A 10,111-nucleotide genomic window follows, 5' to 3' on the forward strand; every position below is an offset into this window, starting at 1 on the left:
AAGCGTCGTCGGAGGTCCCTCCTTCTTCACCCAGCCGCTCCCCCGATCCCTCCTTTTTCTGCCGCTCCATCCGCCCACCCCACCATCCGCCCACCCCACCATCGTTCTTCTTTTAATCCCACACCGGAGACCCCACCCGTTCTCCCCTAATTTCTTTTAATCCGCCGCCGCCTGGGCTTCGAAGCAGGGGCACTCGAGGGCTCCTCCGGATCGCCGTCTGAACCAGCCCAGCCACCACACGGCTCCATCGAGGTGTCCGTCGGCGTCGACTTGGTGCACAACCCGGCCGTGCTCCTGCTCGACGAGCCGACGTCGGGGCTGGACTCTGCCTCGGCTCTCCACATCGTCGCCTTGCTCAAGTCGATGGCCGTGCTCCAGGGAAAGAAGAGGTCCTCGACCAGGTCGTGCTCATCTCCGACGGAACCGTCCGGCACCAGAGAACGGTCGCCCTTCTGGAGAGCCGGCACCAGAGAACGGTTGCTAACGCCGACGCTTATAAGCGTCGGCGTTGAGTATTTTCCCGACGCTTTCATTAGCGTCGGGAAAGTCCTGTTTTTGCCGACGCTTTCCCTTAGCGTCGGCAAAAACCGTACCCACGCCCACCTGCCCGACGTTTGACCCACGCTTTGTGAAGCGTGGGCTGGGAATTCGCCGATGCTTATAAGCGTCGGTAGAGACATAAAAAAGCGTCGCGAGTTCTTCCTTCTTTTGTAGTGATAAAGAGGATTTTACAACCCTTCAAGTAACCCTATACAAAATACTAAGAGTCATATTTATGAATGACACTTCGGTTTCATTCATGAAGAGGAATTCTAAGTAACTTTCATAGATAAGATAAAAGGTCTTTTTGGAAACACAAATGTCTTAAATAATATCTCTTGAATCAATGCACAATTAAGTTTATCTATTTCCAACACCCCCCTTTAAACTTAATTGTCTTCCATCCTTCATACCAAGCAAATCTTTGAATTTGTTGAAGAGATCAACTCCAAGTGGTTTAGTAAAAATGTCCGCAACTTGATCATGAGTCTTCACATAAATAAGCTCCACATCTTTGTTCTTCACATACTCCCGGATTGAGTGAAAACGAACATCTATATGTTTGCTTCTTTGATGATAAACTGGATTCTTCCCTAAAGCAATTGCCGACTTGCTATCAATGTAAATTTGTGTAGCTTCATTTTGATCAATATTAATCTCTTTTAGCAAGCTCCTTAGCCATATTGCATGACTAACACATGAAGATGCCGCAACATATTCTGCTTCACAAGTTGAGAGAGTAACAATTGCTTGCTTCTTAGACATCCATGAGAATGCCGTATTACCCATAAAAAATACAAATCCGGAAGTACTTTTTCGGTCATCCAAGTCTCCACCCCAATCACTATCAGAATAGCCTTCAAGTTGAAAATTATTAGAATAAAAATAGAATAAGCCAAGGCTTAGAGTACCTTGAACATAACGTAGGATTCTCTTTGCCGCCTTCCAATGAGATGATTTTGGTTCCTCCATGAACCGACTCACCAAACCAACGCCATATAGTATGTCCGATCTTGTACATGTCAAGTATCTCAAACACCCTACCAAGCTTTTGTAGAGTGTAGGATCAATCACCTTGCCTTCATCATTCTTGGACAATTTTACACCACAATCCACTGGTGTGTTAATAGGATTGCAATCTTCCATCTTGAACCTTTTAATCACTTCCTTTGCATAGTGCTCTTGGGAAAGAAAAATTCCATCTTCTAATTGATTCACTTCCAAACCAAGAAAATAGGACATAAGTCCCATGTCGGTCATTTCGAACTCCTTTGCCATTGCTTGTTTGAATTCTTTGATCAATTGTATAGAATTGCCGGTGAAGATAAGATCATCAACATATAATGACACAAGTAATTTGTTCCCTTCCTTCTCTTTGATATAGAGAGCTTGTTCATAGGGGCATTGAACAAACCCATTTGCCTTGAAATAAGCATCAATTCTTGAATTCCAAGCTCTAGGTGCTTGCTTCAAACCGTAGAGCGCCCTTTTTAATTTCAACACTTTGTCTTCTTGTCCACTTCTGACATAACCTTTGGGTTGCTCAATGTACACTTCTTCATTCAAATAGCCATTAAGAAAGGCTGATTTGACATCAAGTTGAAAAATCTTCCATTTGTTTTGAGCCGCCAAAGAAATCACCAAGCGAATGGTCTCCATTCGAGCAACGGGAGCAAAAACCTCCTCATAGTCAATTCCGGCCTTTTGCTTGTAGCCTTTAGCCACAAGTCGTGCTTTGTATTTCTCCACTTCACCTTGTGGATTTCTTTTGACTTTGTAAACCCACTTTACTCCAATTGGTTCAAGCCCACTTGGTAGAGAAGTAAGCTCCCATGTCTCATTTTTTTCTATGGCTTCTATCTCTTCATTCATGGCTTTCCTCCACTTCTTATCTTTGATAGCATCTTCAAAAGAAATTATTTCTTCATTAGCAAAAAGACAAATAAGATTTAAGGGAGTTGTCACCTCATATAAATCTTGAATGCTTCTTGTCTTTAATGGTGTTGAAACATCTTCAACCGATGAAGTAGGAGATGAAGGTGGTGTTGGAACTCTAATTTGCTCCTTGATCTGCTCTTCATCTTGTATCATCACCATGTTAGTGTTCCAATTCCAAACACCGTCTTCTTGAAACTCCACATCTCGGCTTACAATGACTTTCTTCTCCTTTGGTTCATAAAGTTTATAAGCTTTGGATCTTGCATTGTACCCAATGAAGATGCATGGTAAGCTTTTATCATCTAACTTGCTTCTCTTTTGATCCGGAATGTGTGCATAAGCTATGCACCCAAACACCTTCAAATGAGAGATATCAGGCTTGTATCCACTCCATGCTTCTTGTGGTGTTACTTCTTCCAAGTTCTTTGTGGGGCATCTATTAAGCAAATAGACCGCACAATTGACAGCCTCGCCCCAAAACTCCTTCGACAACTCCTTTGTTTTAAGCATGCTTCGGACCATGTCAAGTATAGTCCGATTTTTTCTTTCCGCGACGCCATTTTGTTGAGGTGAGTATGGAGCGGTCAAGGGCCTCCAAATGCCATGAGTTTTGCAAAAAGCTTCAAACTCCTTGGATGTGAATTCTCCTCCACGATCTGACCGCAACGCCTTGATAGTATAGCCACTTTAATTCTCCACCAAAGTTTTAAACTCCTTGAAAGCTTGAAATGCTTCTGACTTCTCCTTCAAGAGATACACCCATGTTTTCCTGCTGAAATCATCAATAAAAGTTAGAAAATAGCGACGACCTCCAAATGAGCTTGGAGTGATTGGCCCGCAAATGTCGGTGTGGATAAGTTGAAGTGGTGTTTTTGCTTTGTTGTGAGACTTCTTTGGAAAGCTCCTCCTTGAGTGTTTGCCAAGAACACACCCCTCACATATATTATTAGGGACATCAATATAAGGCAGCCCCTTCACCATTCTTTTACTTGAGAGAAGCTTTAGAGCACCGAAGTTTACATGTCCGAACCGCAAATGCCAAAGCCAAGATACATCCTTCATACATGCACTTAGACATTTGGCAACAATATGATTTATGTTTAATACAAACATGCGGTTATTTGACATAGGAACATGAGCAGTCAATTTATTTTGTTTCCTTAGATAGAAGCTTCCTTCCTTTAGTTGCATATCAAATCCTCTCTCCAAGAGTTGCCCAATACTAAGAATATTGGTTTTCATATCAGGCACATAATAGACATTGGAAATAAATTGTTGGCTTCCATCTTTGAGTTGAATAAGTATCTTACCAATGCCCTTCACCTTTACCTTGGAAGCATCTCCAAATGAGACATGGCCATTCACCGATTCATCAAGCTCCATGAAAATTTCTTTGTGCCCCGACATGTGGTTACTTGCACCGGAGTCCAAGTACCACATATTTTGATTGATAGCATCTCCTCCTTTTCGTGCTAGTAGAAGCACGTCATCTCCATCATCTTCCTTTTTGACATAATTGGCTTTATCATGAACTTGACTAGATTGATTAGAGTAGCACTCAAAAGAATAATGCCCAAATTTGTTGCAATTGTAACATTGAACTTGACCCTTGTCATACCTTCGGCCTCTACCTCTTTGTCCTCTTCCTCCACGATTTTGGTTGCCTTCCTCAATATTATTGTGGTCATCACGGCCTCTACCACGACCATAAGATCCACCTCGACCATAAGATCCACCTCGACCTCTACCATGAACACGTCCTCGGCCACGACCACGGCCTCTTTGGCTACTTTCGCCTCTTGACTCCTCCTTTTTGTTATTGATGGAGAGCTTGCTTTGTAGAACTTGCTCCAATGGCTCTTGTCTTCTCTTTAGTATTCTTTGCTCATGGGCTTGAAGTGAACCCATAAGCTCATCTACCGTCATAGTGTCCAAGTCTTTGGACTCTTCAATGGCCACCACAACATAATCAAATTTGTGGTCCAAGGATCGTAGGATTTTTTCCACAACCCGATTATCATCAAGTGTCTCACCGTTCCTCCTCAATTGGTTCACAACGGTCAACACCCTTGTGAAATAGTCCGACACAACTTCGGACTCCTTCATTTGCAAAGCTTCACACTCGCCTCTCAAGCTTTGGAGGCGAACCTTCTTCACCTTTTCTACACCTTTGTAAGAATTTTGTAAAATCTCCCATGCTTGCTTGGAATTGGTAGCACTAGCAACCTTCTCAAAAGCGGCCTCATCTAGGCCTTGGTAGATGAAGTAGATAGCCTTCTTGTCTTTCTTCAAAGTCTCTCGTTGTTGCGCCGTAAGAATATCTCTATCTTCGGCTTCTATATAGCCTCTTTCGACTATGTCCCAAATATCTTGAGATCCAAGCAACGCCTTCATTTGGATACTCCAATTCTCATAGTTGGTATTGGTAAGACGAGGAATGGGAAGCACTCCGGTAGCCATGATCTAGCTCTGATACCACTTTGAAGAGGTGGATGGAGGAGAAGAATATTGTAGTATTTTTCACTAAAGAATGAAGAGGACTTTTCTCTATATTAGATTTCTTCAATTCTCTTCATTACAAAATGACTCAAATAACAACCCTTTATAAAGAGGATTTTACAACCCTTCAAGTAACCCTATACAAAATACTAAGAGTCATATTTATGAATGACACTTCGGTTTCATTCATGAAGAGGAATTCTAAGTAACTTTCATAGATAAGATAAAAGGTCTTTTTGGAAACACAAATGTCTTAAATAATATCTCTTGAATCAATGCACAATTAAGTTTATCTTTTTCCAACAAACTATACATATTCATATGTCGATAGATAGTAGAGAGAGAAATCTCAAAAACCAAACATGCCAATCATCTCTACTTACAATCCATTATATAATAGTTTCATATTAAAATTATTATTGAACATTATAATTATTGGGAAAATATAATCAAGAAACAGTAATATACCCCAATTTTTTTTCCTCCTTGTGCAATTAAATGGGATATTAATATAATTCACCAAGCAACAATAATCTCTACCATCTACACAAATAATTAACAAGCAAAATAATCAAGCAATCCACAAATAAGAGACAACATAATTATTAACGTAAAAAATTCTTAGATATGAAGGAAAATAATCACGAGACATAGTCTAACCAAAATCTTCCATTATTTATAATAATAAAATTACAAGAGGTTTTCTAAGCTTTACAGCCCAGTAAGAGTCCCTATACAATCACACCAATATAATAATAATATAATTTAAAAATTGCAAGAAATCATTGCATACATCATGAAATCACAAACTGATTAATAATGATGCTCGAATAATTAATATAAATATATACATCAAGTATCAATAGAAATTTAGCTACTTAAAAATAATATATCATATGTTATCACGTAAATCTTCAATAGTATTTTCAATGCTTTTTATTCCATTCCTCTTTAAATCGATTCGAATCTAGGATCAATTATCTTTTCGACTTTGGACGAAATCTCAATTACATTTTTTGCCCATAACGGGGCAATCAATAGATGTCACGCTTTCCGCCTATGATGGGGCAATCGATAGTATCACATTTTCAGCCTGTGACGGGGCAATCAATGATCACGAGATCAGGCCAAAGTTCAAGTTCACATCTACACATTAATTCTTTTATTTTCGGTTTTAGACTAATTATGGTCATGTTTTCCGACCGTGATGGGACAACCGATAAGTATTACATTTTCAGTCTTTAATGGGGCAACCAATAAGTTTCACATTTTCTACCAATGACCCGGCCCACATCCTCAACGACTAGAGCTCGCAGGATGGTGGACTGAGGTCCGAACCAACGGTCATGAGGACAAGAAGGACGAGCAATAGCCTGCAAGACGATGCCGGCGGAGGACAAGCCGGAGGGTGAAGCGGCTCGGTTCTGGGATGAGCCGCACTTTTGGAGTGCCTCCCGAGCCCAGTCCAGGCCGCCCAGTTCATGGCGTGGTTGCTTGCATGTGCTCACGAGCCACGCCTCCGACGAGGAGTACCTGGGCTGGGCAAGGACCCAGTGGTCAGGGCGGTCTCCAACAAGTTCCATAGGATGCTCAAGGAGATCGAAAAGGCACCCATTTGTAAAAGTGGATAGAAAGCTGAAGAATAGGTGTGGGGCGGGCATTGCACCCTACGAGATATTAAAGCCATTCTCCAGGCCCGGGGTCACAGGGATGGGGATTCCTAACAGCATACCCATTTGAAAAAGCGGCTCGCCAAAGTGTTGCCTGGGTACTGATTGATGGATATTTGGTCGACATATTTGGTTGCGTAACGTTGAAGATGATGAGATCCCTCAAAAATAAAGAAAAAAGAAGAAATCAAAACATTGGAAAAGATGAATGCACGATAATCATCTGTACGTGTCATAGTGCACCTCCTTTGTAGGTGTTTGGACCTACATACCAACTTTGTTATAGGTTAGCCGTTAGCACCGAGCAACTAAATAAATATATTCTCTTTTGGAAACTTCTTCATTTTATACTACCAACTCGTTTTCTGCGACGGCTAAAATCTGTTATAGGTTAGCCGTTAGCACTAAGCAACTAAATAAATGTATTCTGCGACAGCTAAAATCATCGGTGCGTAATTTGTCTCTGTTAGCGACAGCGCAGAAAGCTCGATTTTGTAATATTTGCCCAGGGTTTGAATCTTTTTAACTTTGGTTAGGGGCTTTCTCTAGATTGGGCGGTCATTCCAGAGCTTAGGCCCTATTTGGAAAAGTTTTTGGAGAGCCAAAAAGTATTTTCTGATCCTCCAAAAATACTTTTGGATTAAAAATAGTGTTTGATAAAAATTTTGGAAAGTTGTTTTAGTTTTTCAGAAAGCTAAAAATAGCTTTTTTGGAGCTTTTCAAAAATGTTGTTTTCAGTTTTGACGAAAAGCTGTTTCTTTGACCAAAATACCTCTATTTAAAAGTCCATTTTTCCTCCAAAAACCCTCCATCCTGCGCTTTGTCGGTGAACCCATAGCTGCCCACGGTGGCAGCCACCTGCCGGACACCACCAGTGGCTGGTGACCCCTCCGCAGGTCATCGCGATGTCATCTGTGGCGCGCAGCCGATCCGTGGAGTGGCCGCGCTCGGCCGTGGGGTAGCCGAGCCTCCGCCAGCCGTGGGACAACGGCGTCCCAGCCACGGAACCACGATGTCCCAGCCGCGGGACCGGGGGAGGCGAGCTGCAACGAAGCCCCTATGGCGGCCGGCCGTGGGGTGCTCTTTTGGGCGGCGACGTCGCCCGCGGTGGCGGCGGACGAGCCGCTTCGGCTCTCTTCCTTCGAGACTGCTGCTGGTCAGCCGCGGCCGCCACCAGCCACGGCCCGACCCCCTCCCGCGTCCGCTGCGGCATACGCCCCTTCTGGTGCTACCGGCCTTGCGAGAGGAGAAGAAAAGAGAAGAAGGGAAGGAAGGAAGGAAGGAGAAGACGAGAAGAAAAAAGAAGGGAAAAAGAAAAGAAAAAAAAGAAGAAAAGGGGAAAAAAAAGAAAAAGGAAAAAAAAAGAGAAGAAAAGAAAAAGAAAAGAAAAGAAAAAATAAATAATAAATAAATGCATAAATAAGGAGAAGAAGAGAAGAAAAAAGAAAAGAAAAAAAAGAAGAGAAGGAAAGAAAAAAAAGGAAAAGAAAAAAAGAGAAGAAAAAGAAGAGAAGGAAAGGAAAAGAAAAGAAAATAAATAAATAAATAAATGTATAAGTAAATATATATATATAAATGAACGAATAAATAAATAAATAAATATATTTTAATGAAATAAAATAATAAATAAATAAATAAATATATTAATGAAAATGTAACCAATTTTATCATCTAGCTAGAAAATTTGTTAGAGAGATAAATTGTCATCAGAAGGATGAAAAATAAATTTACACTAATAATTATAACATTTTATATATTTATTATTGTATTATACTATAAATATAATATTATATTACATTATATCATAATACATTGATATATTATGTTAAATAATTTAATTTTATATTAAATTATTATTCTATAGTACACAATATTATAGTACTATATTATAATAATATTATATTACATTACATTAATATTATACTATATCATATATTTGTATTAATACATATTATATTTTATTATGCTCTGTTGTATAATATTAGTAATATTCTTTATGGCCATTTTATTAAATAAAAGTATTTTCTCAATTTGTTTACCAAATATATGTTAAAGTGCCACAGCATTTTAGAAATATAGTTACTAAATAACAAACAATTTTACCAAATAGCTTTATTTTTAAGAGTTCAACTTTCAAAAATTATACTGCCAACAACTCTCCCAAATTGAGGTTTACTCGTCAAACACGTGCACGGAAAAAGCGTAAGCTCCTTTTTCTGTGGGGATAAGAATACACGAGGATGTGGGCCCGTGTGTAGAGAGGACAAGGATCACTGTAACCAAGCTTCATCCCTTTTTTCTTTTTTTTTTCTTGTGTTGATGGAAAGGCTTCATCCTTTCTTGCCTTTCAAAGATATGAACTTTTCCTTACGTGTGTACCTTTCCAAACTTTCAACTGACGTCTATAACACTATAATTAGCTTTCTTGTGCAGTTTAACACTTTTTTCTCCTCTTTTTGGCAACAGTGGACGGGCCAACTGTTCGTGTTATTAAAGTTGTGAAATAGGAGCGCATTGAGCAATGGAATAGAGACACCCGGATGGTCAGGAAAGAAACGGTCCCTACCAACACACTACTTCATGATCATTGATCCCAGCAGGGGGAGCCCTACTAACGCACCGGGCCGTACCCTAAAAAGAGTATAGCCCACTCTGTGAAACAATCCCAAAGGACCCTAAGCACCCCACTCCGAACAACCGGAGAGTTGACACCTCTTTGGTTAACTAAAGACAATTTAACCGGAAAAAGAAATCCAAATTATCCTTTTAAACCTGTCTTATGCCCTTCAAGATTTTCATGACAATCAACTCGAGAGAATGTATACTTGTAACCTTGAAGGCTGAATAATGTTATTATACCACCAAATTGCGGTCAGCCCATCGTCCTTGAACAGATTTTGACGTTAGGGGAGTGGGGTCGCAGGACAAAGTCATCTTGCAGAAGTACACATTCGCTTCGAACGTATGGACAAACAGACATTACAAAGGAATACTATTTCTATTGGTTTGAGACGGAAATCGGGATACCAAACTGTCACGCCGTGAACTTAAACTTCGAGTTCGGTATGCAACACGGCCGCACACTCTCTATGGCAGAGCTCTAAAGAATATGAATTATGCAACCTCAATATCTGTAATCAATAATGATCTCAATTCATGCCAAACAATAAAGTTGATCCAATTACAAAATTTGATGATCCAATTAGTATCAGTGATGCTCTATCTAATCATCCCTCCACCTGCGATCTCAAACATAGCCGCATACTATATAACTAGTAACTCTAAAAAGGAGAAAGAGAAAGGGGTTGTGAGTTTTACAACCCAGTAAGAATTTTCATATATCCACACCAACACAATAATATATAAGTTTGAACACCATAAGAAATTATTGCACACATCATGAATTCACAAACTGGCTATAAATAATGCTAGAATAATCAGTATAAAATATATACATCAAATAT

This window comes from Phoenix dactylifera, chromosome 2 (genome assembly GCF_051530095.1).
Source record: "Phoenix dactylifera cultivar Ajwa chromosome 2, Ajwa_hap1_PhDact_Kaust_v1.1, whole genome shotgun sequence".
Lineage (NCBI taxonomy): Eukaryota > Viridiplantae > Streptophyta > Magnoliopsida > Arecales > Arecaceae > Phoenix > Phoenix dactylifera.